The following is a 12,407-nucleotide window of genomic DNA, read 5'->3' as shown; positions in this document are numbered from 1 at the left end:
GCTTTCTCCCTTTTTTAAAACCAAGTTCACTATAACCAATGGCTCTGATACCAATCTGTCACACCCCCAAAATCCACCATGCGGAGTATCACCGCTTGGAGGCGTGACATGACCAGGATCGAGCCACCAATCATGTTGAACAACGTAATTAAGTAAATAAAACCAACCACAATACAATTGGTGACCAAAGGCTAGTTAACCAAGTTCAAATTAAACAGCGGAAGCATTAAAGGTAAAACCCAAAACATAAGTTCATAGTTCATAAGTTTAAAGTCCAAACGTAGGTTTAATAAGTTCATAAGGATTAAATGTTTAACACGGAACATAACAATCCATATTCCACAACAACCGCCTCCTCGTGCAAGCTCCATAAGCATTTAACGACCTGTAAGGCATGTAACAACGAGTCAACAACAAAGTTGAGTGAGTTCACGTTTGGTTGTTTAGTTTTAAGTTGTTTTCGAAAACATGGTTTGTCTTTCGTTGGCTTAATTGTCGTGGAGGTTACCCCATAGTTGAAAGTATGATTAACCAGTTCCTTCTATATTACCCAAACCATATCCATGATCAGTGGGGGCTTCCCCATGTGAACCACTAGACCGTACATATCGACTACTAATGAAAATAAGTTGTGCCCTACATCAGTGTCTATCATCACTGACAGTTTGCCATAGTCCATTAGTACACGCCCGTCCGAACGGCACGGTGTGAGGTTTGTTAAACCTAATAGCGCTATTAACTAATGACTCGCTCGCCATCGGCCTCGGCGATTAAGTCGATATAAAATGAGAGACTTAATGATAGAGTTTTGTCTAGTAAGTTTTAAGGTTGTTGTCCTACCCAAGGAGGACGAACGTACGTATTCTACCCAAGGAGAATACGTAGGATTAATATTGGCATCCTAGCTATGGAGGATGGCCGTACATATCCTACCCAAGGAGGATATGTAGATTCCGTTTTAAATTCTTTAACCCATTCCCAACCATTGGGAATCCCATGCCTTAGAAAGTGTGTGAACTCACCTTGGTTTGCTCGGTTAGATTAGTTACTCTAATAATCAGAAATCAAGCATGTCCTAATAAAGTACAGATAACAATCAATTTCTTGTGCATGCATAACACGTATCCTACGTACGGTTTATCTACTCATTACTTCTATCACATACCACATAGTTCAAATGTCAAGTTATATTGTTAGGTTACATTATTTTACCCTAAAATAATATAACTATCTCATAAAATAAACAAGTATCCACACAAGTGTTCTTGTATAAGATATATATTCTAAATATATATATTTACCCATTTTTTTATTTACAAAAACCAACCTCTGACACTTTGTATTTACAAAAATTATGGCGAAGTTTATATTCGAAACACAAGTTATAAAATATACTTGTAACGCTTGTTTAGAAAAAAAAATATTTTCTAAGTGTTGGAATTTTTAGAAAATTTCACCAGAGTTTCCTTTATAAATGGAGGTGTCCATGCTCATAAGCATATCATTTTCTTTTCCAAAATCATTCAACAATCAATAACAAGTTACTAAACAATAGTACACTAGTCAAGTGCAAAACAATGCACTTTACATAATAACATGAACTTGGTTTTTAGTAAAAAATGCGTAGTAACTTAGTGGGGTGTTTAGTGGGTTTAGTTACCCTCCAAAGTGTGTTTATTTTTGTTAAAATCTTACTCTCGGGGTTTCTAGATGTTCACAACTAGTGAACTTATTTTACAAAAATATCTATTTACAATATTTTCATGTTTCACTAGTATCCATATACTTAGTTTATTTCAAAGATGGTGTAAGTATATGTAAGAATCATCCTTTTTCAAAAACCGTCTTTTAAACTTGGTTTTCTAAAATAACTCATACACAAGTCTTGAGTTTACAAGTTTACTAGTCCACTAGGTTTATTATTTTCTAAGAAAAAAAATCACTTTTATTCCAAATTCATGCTCTAACAAGAAGATGATTATTTTATGTACACATAATCACCTCTAACTTGTTAAGTCATGTTTTTAATCATAACTTAACAAGCTTCATATGATGATCAAACATCATATTGCTAGTAATCATCACAATATCAACAACATAACTACAACAACTTCATTTTATCAAGTTTCCTTCTTATTTCATCATCAAGTTAGTTTATGTTCATGCTTTCTTCATATGCTTCATTAATGTTCTTAATGTTTTTGGTTCATGATACATCATTAACCACTTAAACAAGATGAAAAATGAAAGGATCTAAGTTGTTACCACTAGCTCAAGGCTAGGGAAGTTCAAGTGAAGAAATGTGGTGGTTAATAGCAAACGAAGAAGGTCTTTGATGTTCCGTGAGCTCCACACCTCGTGATTCACCTTGATACACCTTAATATCACTAGAGAATGGATGGAATGGAAGTGAAAAATGGTGGTGGTGGTGGCCTTGATCTCAGCCGAGACTAGAGGGAAGGAAGGGAGAGTGAGGTGTTGAGTTGTGAGGTTGAAGATGAAAGGTACATATAAGTTTAAACCTTATTACCCAATGGCTCTTGTGCTCCCCAAAGTACAAAGTAAATCTTAATCAAATCCCAAAGTTTATTATGGAAGATATAGGAAGGATTTAGGCAAATATTTGGGTGGGGTCCCGTGGGGCCGGTTCTAATTAAGGGGGGGTTATTTGTAAATTATTGGTAAGTAGGTGATTAGTAGGGTGTTAAGTGTTATATCTAGTGTCTAGTATGTTTCATGCTTTGTGTAATATGTTTAAGTGTTCGGGGACCATAACTAGCTCAGAAAAAGTGAAACAATATTTTTAACAATATTTTGGTGCCCCGGGTAATGTCCGTTTGTTCGGTTGGATACTGTTCCGTTAAAGTGCTAAGTTATTCCATATAGTGTCCTATATATATCTTTTTGTAACATTTTTAATTTCTCAACACTTAGGAAAGCACACAGGACTATTTAGTAACTTTTCTGCACAAGACTAGTATGTTAACAAGCACATGAGAGTATGACACAGTAATCAGAAAGCAGTTAAGTAATTCAGCACAGTCAACAAGCACTTTAATTAACATTAATAAATCGTACGAATACATGTAATTTGGAGGGTTGTCACATTCTCCCCCTGTTAAGAGAATTTCGTCCCGAAATTTAGCACGTGGTTACTGAGGAAGCTAGTTAAGTTGCGTTGGTTTCTTTTTAATTTCTCAACACTTAGGAAAGCACACATGACTATTTAGTAACTTTTTCTGCACAAGACTAGTATGTTAACAAGCACATGAGAGTATGACACAGTAATCAGAAAGCAGTTAAGTAATTCAGCACAGTCAACAAGCACTTTAATTAACATTAATAAATCGTACGGATACATGTAATTTGGAGGGTTGTCACATTCTCCCCTGTTAAGAGAATTTCGTCCCGAAATTTAGCACGTGGTTACTGAGGAAGCTAGTTAAGTTGCGTTGGTTTCTTGGTTTTCCTGGGGTGTCACATTCACGGGTTTGTTGCGGGTATCATGAGTTCTTCCCGTTTTCCGTCTTCCTCAGTTTTGTCATTGGCTTGTTACGATTCATTAGTGCTCCAAGTTAGATTCATTAGTCTCCAAGTTACATGATTACCTGATGTTGGGATTGAACCCTAACAGAGGAACAAATAATGTAAAGCCAAAACCGGATCTCATCAGTGGACCATCAATAAGCAGCAGTTTACCCTATGCTCTCCCCTTGACAGTGGTTTTCTAACAGCTGATGAATCTTAAGTGCTGCTCAAACTACAACAACTGATGAACCAAACACTGATGATACCTTAAAGACTGCTGAAGACAAACACTGCTGCTCTATCTACTGCTGTTTCCTAAGTACTGCTGAAGACTCAAGCACTGCCCTCCCAAAGACTGGTCACCTTTGAAGAAAGCACTGAAGACTCAACGTCTGTACTAAGGCTACAACAGTGGAACGTGAAGCAGTAGTTTTCCTTAGCTTTGCATTTTATTACTTATCAGATGTTACATGTCAGTAGTTTGTATAGAACAGTATTTATAGTTTGTTAGGTCGTTAGATGTCACTATCATGGTGACGTCAGCTGAGGTAGATCAGTAGTTTGGTTTGCCTATAAATATGACAGTATTATGTACTGTTATATTTGATCGTTTTGAGTGAGTTCTTCTACTCAATTCATCCTTTCATCTTGTGCAACCAACTCTGGTGTATCAGGCTGAGGGGGAGTTTAGATTGTAAGCTTGCTGTAATCATTTGCTTTCTATTGTAAATCTTTTGACTCAATGAAATAGCAATTGTTTATCAATCTATACTTTCTTTTGATTATGTTTACAAAGTTTGCTACTCATTTCCACTGCACTTATTCGTCTTATGCAAACAAACACAATCATGATGACCCCCAGATCCCAACAATTGGTATCAGAGCTTGGACAGTCAAATTCGATCTAACAATCAATTTGACATAACGGTTCAGCTCAAAAGTTATTGATACTAAAGGTTGGTTGCATTCAGTTGAAAAAGACAGAGTAACGAGTAAATCATGGTCAAAGTGGTTATTTAGAAACTCTGTAAATCAACCAAGATATCATATGACACACAAATCTCACACAACAAGTGTTTTCATGCATATGTCACTCATAATTTTCAGAATCCGTAAAATAGCTGATAAATTGTGGGATTGTTCGACGTTTTCAAAATTGATTTCAATTGTTGTTTCGATATTTGTGATGTTTTCAATAAACACTAAAGTATGTACCTCTATTCAGCAAAACTTGTGTTCATCCAAAACACTAGAATACTGCTGACATAGAAAAGGGGGAAATAAAACTTTAGGCAAAATCTCTCATGTGCTCAAAGGCAAGTTGAGTATCCTTCAAAAGGACCAAATCAACTTCGTCCAAAACACATTGAGAAAATAAGGTGTCAAAACTGTCCTAATCATAGGTAAATGTGAGATCTAAGCATGATCAAATAATGGTCAGATCTCTCAAAACATTGCTTCAAAGTGATTATGGACAAAGTATGTTCAAAATATGATCTCCTAGTGAGCATTTCTGAACATATGAATAAAAAGGGTAAAAAGGGAAAAGAAAAATGAACAAATCTCAAAGTGTAGCTATCTCAAAAACTTTTGAATCAAAAGCAAAAGAGTATAATGTAACATTTGTGCTTGTAATCATTGTGAACAGTTCAGTTATTAATAAAACAATGTTATTTGATCTCAATGTTTGTTTGGTTGTGTTTTACATTTTTCATGTTTTGACTTTTGTCCAATTTCAAACACTGCATCGCTTTCTGGAGAATTATACGCAAACTGGTGCGTTAACGTACTCAGTTTAATGTGACAAATACTCCGGAACATCAACATATACTCAACAAACCTTAAATAACCTTTACATAACTTAGAAATAAGTTTTGAATGCTTTGGTATGGCAAAAACAAGTTAATTCGCTTACAGGGACTAAACTTGACAAACTGCGAAAGTATGCCAATTTGAACTGTAACAAACATTCCGGAACATGTCCATAAGTTAAACATACCATAAATATCCTTTACATAGCTTAGAAATAGGCTTTGAGGGGTTTGGTATGCTAAAACAAACTTTTGGATCATTCAGGGACTAAAAGTGTCAAAAAGTGCACAAGTTTGCACTTTCGCGCATAACTTACGTTCTGAATACATCCGGACATCCAAAAATTTATGTAAGCATCCTTATATTATGCCTTAGTGTTTGGCATGAGAAAAATCCATTCGTCGCGTATTTTGGATCATTTTTCGCGCTTATACGCATTCCGTCGTAATTAACCGAACATCGCGATTGTACGGCCAAAGGAACCAACATCCGACACATTTTTTAGCATGTTTCATGTCCACAATGTTTAGGCATCATTTTAGGGCCCTAAAGTTGGCTTTACGGGCCTTAGAAATGTCGGAAATGGCTTAAATACATAACAGGGACTAAAACTGTAATTGCTGAAAGTTTGGGCGGATCAGACAGGGCCAGGCGGCCCGCCTGAGCCTTGTGTGAATCCTGACGCGGGCCGCGTGGGACATGCAGATCAGATAAGATCGATTAGTTAGCAAATCTCAGCTGATTAAACCACAACCACATGTTTTCACTTGCCCTTTCAGCTCACTAAGGGTCATTTTCAGTAACCACAACTTTTCGACAAGTGTACGCACTGATCTAAGCTCTAAGTTGGAACCTTTGTTTCATACCTGAGCTATTTTGATCTAGATTAGCATTCAGGGGACCCTCCGTAAGTATTCTTTCGTTCTTTTATTCGCTTTCCGAGTCCGAAAGTCAACGTTTTGTTGACTTTCTACATTGACCAGCCTATGGTCAACCCGAAGTTCATTAGAACTTCATAACGTGAGCGTGGTCACGATGGTTATAGTCCGTAGTGACTATACCTACTAATTACCACGTTATCTAGGCTCAGTGACGAGTCGTAGTTTCGACCAAAATGCGCATTCTTGAGTATTTTGTAACCAAATTACTCGTGAGCATCAAAGCCATTTGTCTTGATGCCAAACCTGTTTTCTAAACTTAGTTAAGCATGTTCTAACATGCTTAGCTCGTCACTTTTAGTATAGTGCTTATATAGGGTCGTAAGGTAAGCGATCTAAACCATCGCTTATACTTTCGAACCCGACCCATTTGGTCGATCATTAGGATTCGACCAAACACATTAGGTGACCATAGCTATAACCTTCCGAGGTTATAACATATGGCCACGATGTTAGGCGTTCCAAGCGCGTTCTACGCGAACGACGTGTTAAGGTAGCATAAGCTACCTAAACGGGTCGTAATGGATCGTAAGCACTTAGGTTAGGTTTCATTTTAGTATGTAGGCTTTGTTAAACCATATTTCACGAGTCTCCATACTCGTTTGGTTTGCAAACCCGCATACTATCCGATCCTTCCGATTTTGGTCCGGTATATTAATATAGCTACCTATTAGGTGCCGTTTGATATCCCGTGATCTCTAGCATTGTGTGATTATTACACAAGGAATTCAAAGCAATCTCAGGTGAGTACATTGAACCCCTCTTTTACTGTTTTCCAAACTGTTTTGGGGTGAAACACATGTGCCTACTTGTTACTTTCATGCCTTTCATGTTTTCATATCATATGCTTATTATGTTCATTAGTACATTATAGTACATGATTTCATTACATTTTATGCTATGTATGTCCATTGTGTGCATACTTAGTACATCGTTTTACAATACATTTCATGCTATGTATGTCCATTGTGTGCATACTTAGTACATTGTTTTATATTACATTTCACGCTTGGTATTTTCATTTGATTACATACTTAGTGCATTGTTTTCACATGCTTACATTTTGGTATGACATTTGGTTTGTTTAACATGGAACAATACATTCATTAACATTGATCACGCCGTTCGTTAGTAGGTAGTGGTACCATAGGAATTGACAACTCCCGTTCCTGAAATCCTGGGTTTGATTGGATTGGAAGGAATGACCGAATTCGATATACATAACTTAGATAAACCATTAATTTGTTTAAGGGTTTATCGCCACAGTCTCAAGGCTTGGATGTATGCATATTGCACAATACCACACAAATGTTTATATCAGTAGAGCATGCATTGTTCCACGAAACATAACGTTGATTTAAACCATGTTTTACTTCAACACCTTGTTTTGTGCATTTTACATATGGTTGAGTTGATACATCTCGATTACCATACAAGATATATTTTGGGTACACATTACATTATCTACATTGAACATAAACATTTTGACATTGATATACATACTTGGTAGTTTACATTGAACATAGACATTTCGACATGGTTTACACAATAACACTTGACAATTGATTTATACATGAACAAATTACATGGTGATTGGTTTGGGTAAATGGTTGGTGTAACGTGGCGTATGTAATATGATACAAACATGGTGGATACGCCGCTGGTACTTCCTATATATAAATTCTTGTAAAATATTACATATCGTAGCGTTATCTAAGTCATTTCAGTTTAGACACATTACATTTTACACAAATAACATACTCTTCACAAGACATTATTTTTACAAACTACTTATCTTATTCAACTCATTTTACTTGGTTACTCGTTTAACCTTACACTTATCTATACATATCATCTGATATTATCGTTTTTTTTCTTTCAAATGGTTTACAAAGCAAGACAAATTACAAGGTTCATGACTGACTGTTATTAAACATTTGTTTAAACTCAAGTCATGAATCCCATTTTCACAAAAACCTATGTATCTCACAGGCATTTTTATGCTGACGTACCTACTTTCACATGTGTTTTCAGGAGCTATTGTGTAGGATGACAATGGTGACACTAGGGCGGACCTGTGCCTTAGAGCCTAAAAACGAAGATAGACTAGTTTAATTATGTTATGAACTTTGTATTTCCTGTTTTGAAACAATGTAACACTCGTGTTTAATAAATAAAATGTAACTTTGGTTTCCATGGTTATGAAACAATTAATTCTGTCCACAACACTCCCCGGCGTTTCCGCCGCGGTTGCACGTTACACGCGGCCGGGGTGTGACATATAAGCATAAAACACTTTTGAGATTTAAAAGTTAGATCATTAGTGGTCATCATCACGCAACTGTGTGCATTCATCAATGTAGAAATTGTTCTGGTAACACTGGAATCTCCAGTGATTATGCTTAAAAGAAACTTTCAATCAATTGACAAGTAAATGACCCCAACACAATGGTCAAAATAACTTGAGAATAATATGATCATGAATTTACTGGAAAATTGTCAGATCCTTTTGATTATTTTCAAAACTTTCTTTAATTTTTCTTAAGGTGTTTTTCTCTAAATAAAGCCAGATATATTTCATTTTTATAAGATATATTTTGTACTTTTACTCATTTTTGATAGTAAAAGTTCATCTTTGGTCAGGATGTAATTTCCTTATTTTTTGTGAAATTACTATCCTTAAATCTGGTCAAAAGGAAATGACACACATATCAAGGTCATGTTAAGCTCAAGTTTGATTTTCACAGATCATAAATTGATTGCAAATTGATTTAGACTACTGAGATACTCATGATCTAGTTCATGTAATTAGACACAAAATGAGCAGCTCATGTAGAAATGTCTTCATCATCTGGAATGCTAAACCACTGTCTAGAAAATAGACAGATGGCAAAACCTTGAACAAAATTCTGAAGATAACTGCTGACAATTTAATCTTGATATTATACATCTAAAATGTATTTTGTTAAGAATAGCATTTCTGGTACTCAACAGATGATAGACAAGAGATTGTGCTTTTACAAGTACAAATCATTTTCTACATCTGAACAAACAGGTGCTAAAAGTATTTGTCAAAAGTCAAAACATTGCAGCACAAACAGTTGTTAAAAATGATTCTCATTCTCTTTTCCACTGTTGTATCTAAAATGCTGTTGTGCCTTAACATCTGCTCTCTAAAGTTTGTCCACTGCTAAAGTGTCAACCTCGGTTGTCTCCAAAACACTGATGTTTAAAATCTTTGTTCCATCCACTGTTTCATTTTATTACCGTTGTAACTACTGATACTTGATCCGTCAGTAGTTGTCAAAACAACTGTCCTCCATTATTTACCATTCCATCAGATGTTTGACACGTGGTCAGTTTTTAGCCTTCAGATCAAAATAACCGCTGCCACATCAGCAATCATTTTTTCCCTAAATAAAGCCCTGATTAAATCCAAACAGGGTTTTACTGTCGAATTGAATTCCAAAAGTTCTCTTCTCATAGTAGTTTCCCTCTCATAACTCCAAAAACTTCTTCGATCTTCTTCATCCAAAATGACGAAACCAAAATTGAAATCAAAATCAAAACCATCATCTTCCTCCACAACAGCAGATGCCACTCAAATGGCCGCTGAAACACCGGAGATCTGCTACAAAGCTCCACACAACTATGTAGGTATACTCACAAAACCTACCGATAACCACACTTTTGACTCCATCCTTGACATCCTTTCTGCATCAAAGTACAAAACTTTGATAACAGCAGACGCTCCTATTTACCTTGATACCCAGAGAGAGTTCTGGAAAAAAGCCACCCTTGAAAAACAAGGAGATATCATCGCCTCCATCAACTCCTCGATATAGGGTAAGAAGGTAAACATCTCACCAAAATCCATCTCTGAAACCTTTAAACTCGATGATTTAAATGGAAAAACCTCATTTACAAAAGACGAGTTGGTAAAGGATTTCATGAACAGGGGCTATGCAGAACAACCAAATAGGGATACCCTACAAAAGGGTTACTTCCCTTCTGCACCCAGATTTTTATTCCACACACTGCTCATGTGTGTTTCTAATAAAACAACGTCTTTTAATGAGATACCAACGAAAATCCAAAGCCTGGGGTATGCAATTTTAAATGATAAAAACTATAACTACTCCCAGGAAATATTTGATGATTTGGTAAAGAACGTTGATAATAAAGCATTTCTGCTCTTTCCAAGATTTCTAAGCTATTATTTTGAACAAAAATTTGTTGAGAAAGATGCAGAATTGCCCAAACAAGGTGTCTCATTCAAAATAAACTGTTTAACAATTGAAACATTTTCGAGAATGATGGCACCAATAAAATTAAAAACAAAGGAGGCTGAGCAGGTTTTAGAAACTGCTACTGATCCTCAAGCAACCACTGCTGAGCCCACTGCTCCAGGTGATCAAAGTAGCACACCCACTGCTTTGAAACCAACACCTGCCACCAAAAAGACCAAAAGAAAAACTTCCTGAAAACCCACCAAACCCACACCAAAGACAACTCTGGAAGATGAGATCCCAGAGTCAATGCCAGTGACAACACAAAAGTCACAAGAAACCACTGCTGCTACTTCCTCACAGCAGATGGAAGAAAGATCTCAACCCCAGCCTAAAACTCCTCCTGCATTCTCACAAAAGGATCAGGTTGTAAGCACAGGGACACCACATTATGAAGCTCTGTATCCACTCGGATTCGTCTTCCACAGTCCTGATCCCAAGGACATGTCTCTTTCAACACCCATACCCTCACCAATCATATTACCACAATCAATAATACCCCTGTTGCATGCAGTTGATATGGCACAGACACAAACCAGTTCCTCTCTGTCACCTATTACTGAAAGCATACCTCCACAAGTGACTGGGTCTGATGTTCATGCCTCTGCTAACCCAGCAACAGCTGAGGAGGTTACACCCCTTGAGTTACAAGTAACTCTCGGTGGTAGTTCAAGTGGAGCAGCAACTACAACTGATGGATCAACAGATCTTCAGTTGGACAGTTGTTACATAACTAAGACTCCCTTGAAGGCAATTTCTTCCATGGCAACATCGGTAACCACCAGTGAGTTATCTTTAACTGCTGGTAACATCAAAGTATTATCGAGTGCTGAAGAAAGAAGTCCCCAGTACCAAGAAAAAGGGGCATCAATGGATGACTTTTGGGCTACAGCTCCTAAGTCACACATTGATACAACCACTGCTGGTGGGGATTCAGATGATCCTGTTAATTCAGGTGATGATTCAAAATACAATGAATTGACGGCCAGAGTTAAAAATCTAGAATCTTCTGTTGCCGAAATAAAAGATATGGTGCAGCAGCTGTTAGAAGCTCAAAAAGCCCAATCAACTGTTCCTCCTGCTCAAGCACCTGCTCCACAAGCATTTGCTGCAAATGAGCTTTGGAATATCTTCCAGCCCATGCTTGAACAACAGCAACAAATGGCTGCTAAAAAGCATGCTAATCAAGTACAAATGCTGACCAACATGGTGGAATCTCGGTTCAAAGACACTCAAGCAGACATCAAGGCTATAAAAGCTAGCATACAAAAGACTGCTCAGAGTGAGAAAGGTCCATCTACCATTTTCTTCATGGATACACCCCTGGCAGATAATGCCAAAAAGGGGGAGAAAACCAAGCTGAAAAAGAAAGGTATAGAAGATGGGATATAAAGTGAACCAGAAAAACCCAAGACCACAAAAACTTCAACAGCTGATACAACAGTAGTTACAAAAACTGCTAACAGTAGCCAAACAGCTGCCATTACATCAACACACACACCTCCAACACACACAACTATTGTTTCAACACACACCATCACAACTACTGCTCCACCACCATCATCATCTGTGTCTATAACACAAAAACCACCACTATCATCATCTACAATCATATCACCACCACTGCCTCCTGCCATAAAGCAGAAGACAACAGATGTTACAACATCTGTTGTAATGACAACAGTGGTTGAAACACCAGTTGTTTCAACTACTGTCAGTCAGTCACAGTCACAAACCACTGATCCACCCAATACATCACCAGCCTCCCCTGTCACACCCCGACCACGTAAAACATCAAATCGTAGCGGAAACGTCGAGGAGTGTTGTAACAGAATTATTG

The 12,407-nt window shown here is 37.1% G+C and overlaps 1 long non-coding RNA gene across 1 annotated transcript in view; it reads right to left on the bottom strand.

Annotated features, from left to right (window-relative positions):
- Positions 1-3,488: 3,488 nt before the first annotated feature.
- Positions 3,489-12,407, bottom strand: part of LOC118490159 — a 34,702-nt gene continuing 25,783 nt past the window's right edge. Inside the window, exon 3 of the long non-coding RNA XR_004888413.1 lies at positions 3,489-3,608. This is a non-coding gene — a long non-coding RNA (uncharacterized LOC118490159). The remainder of the gene's footprint in view (positions 3,609-12,407) is intronic.

This window comes from Helianthus annuus, chromosome 3, assembly GCF_002127325.2.
Source record: "Helianthus annuus cultivar XRQ/B chromosome 3, HanXRQr2.0-SUNRISE, whole genome shotgun sequence".
In the NCBI taxonomy this organism is placed as follows: domain Eukaryota; kingdom Viridiplantae; phylum Streptophyta; class Magnoliopsida; order Asterales; family Asteraceae; genus Helianthus; species Helianthus annuus.
This window is presented reverse-complemented; position numbering and strand designations above follow the sequence as displayed.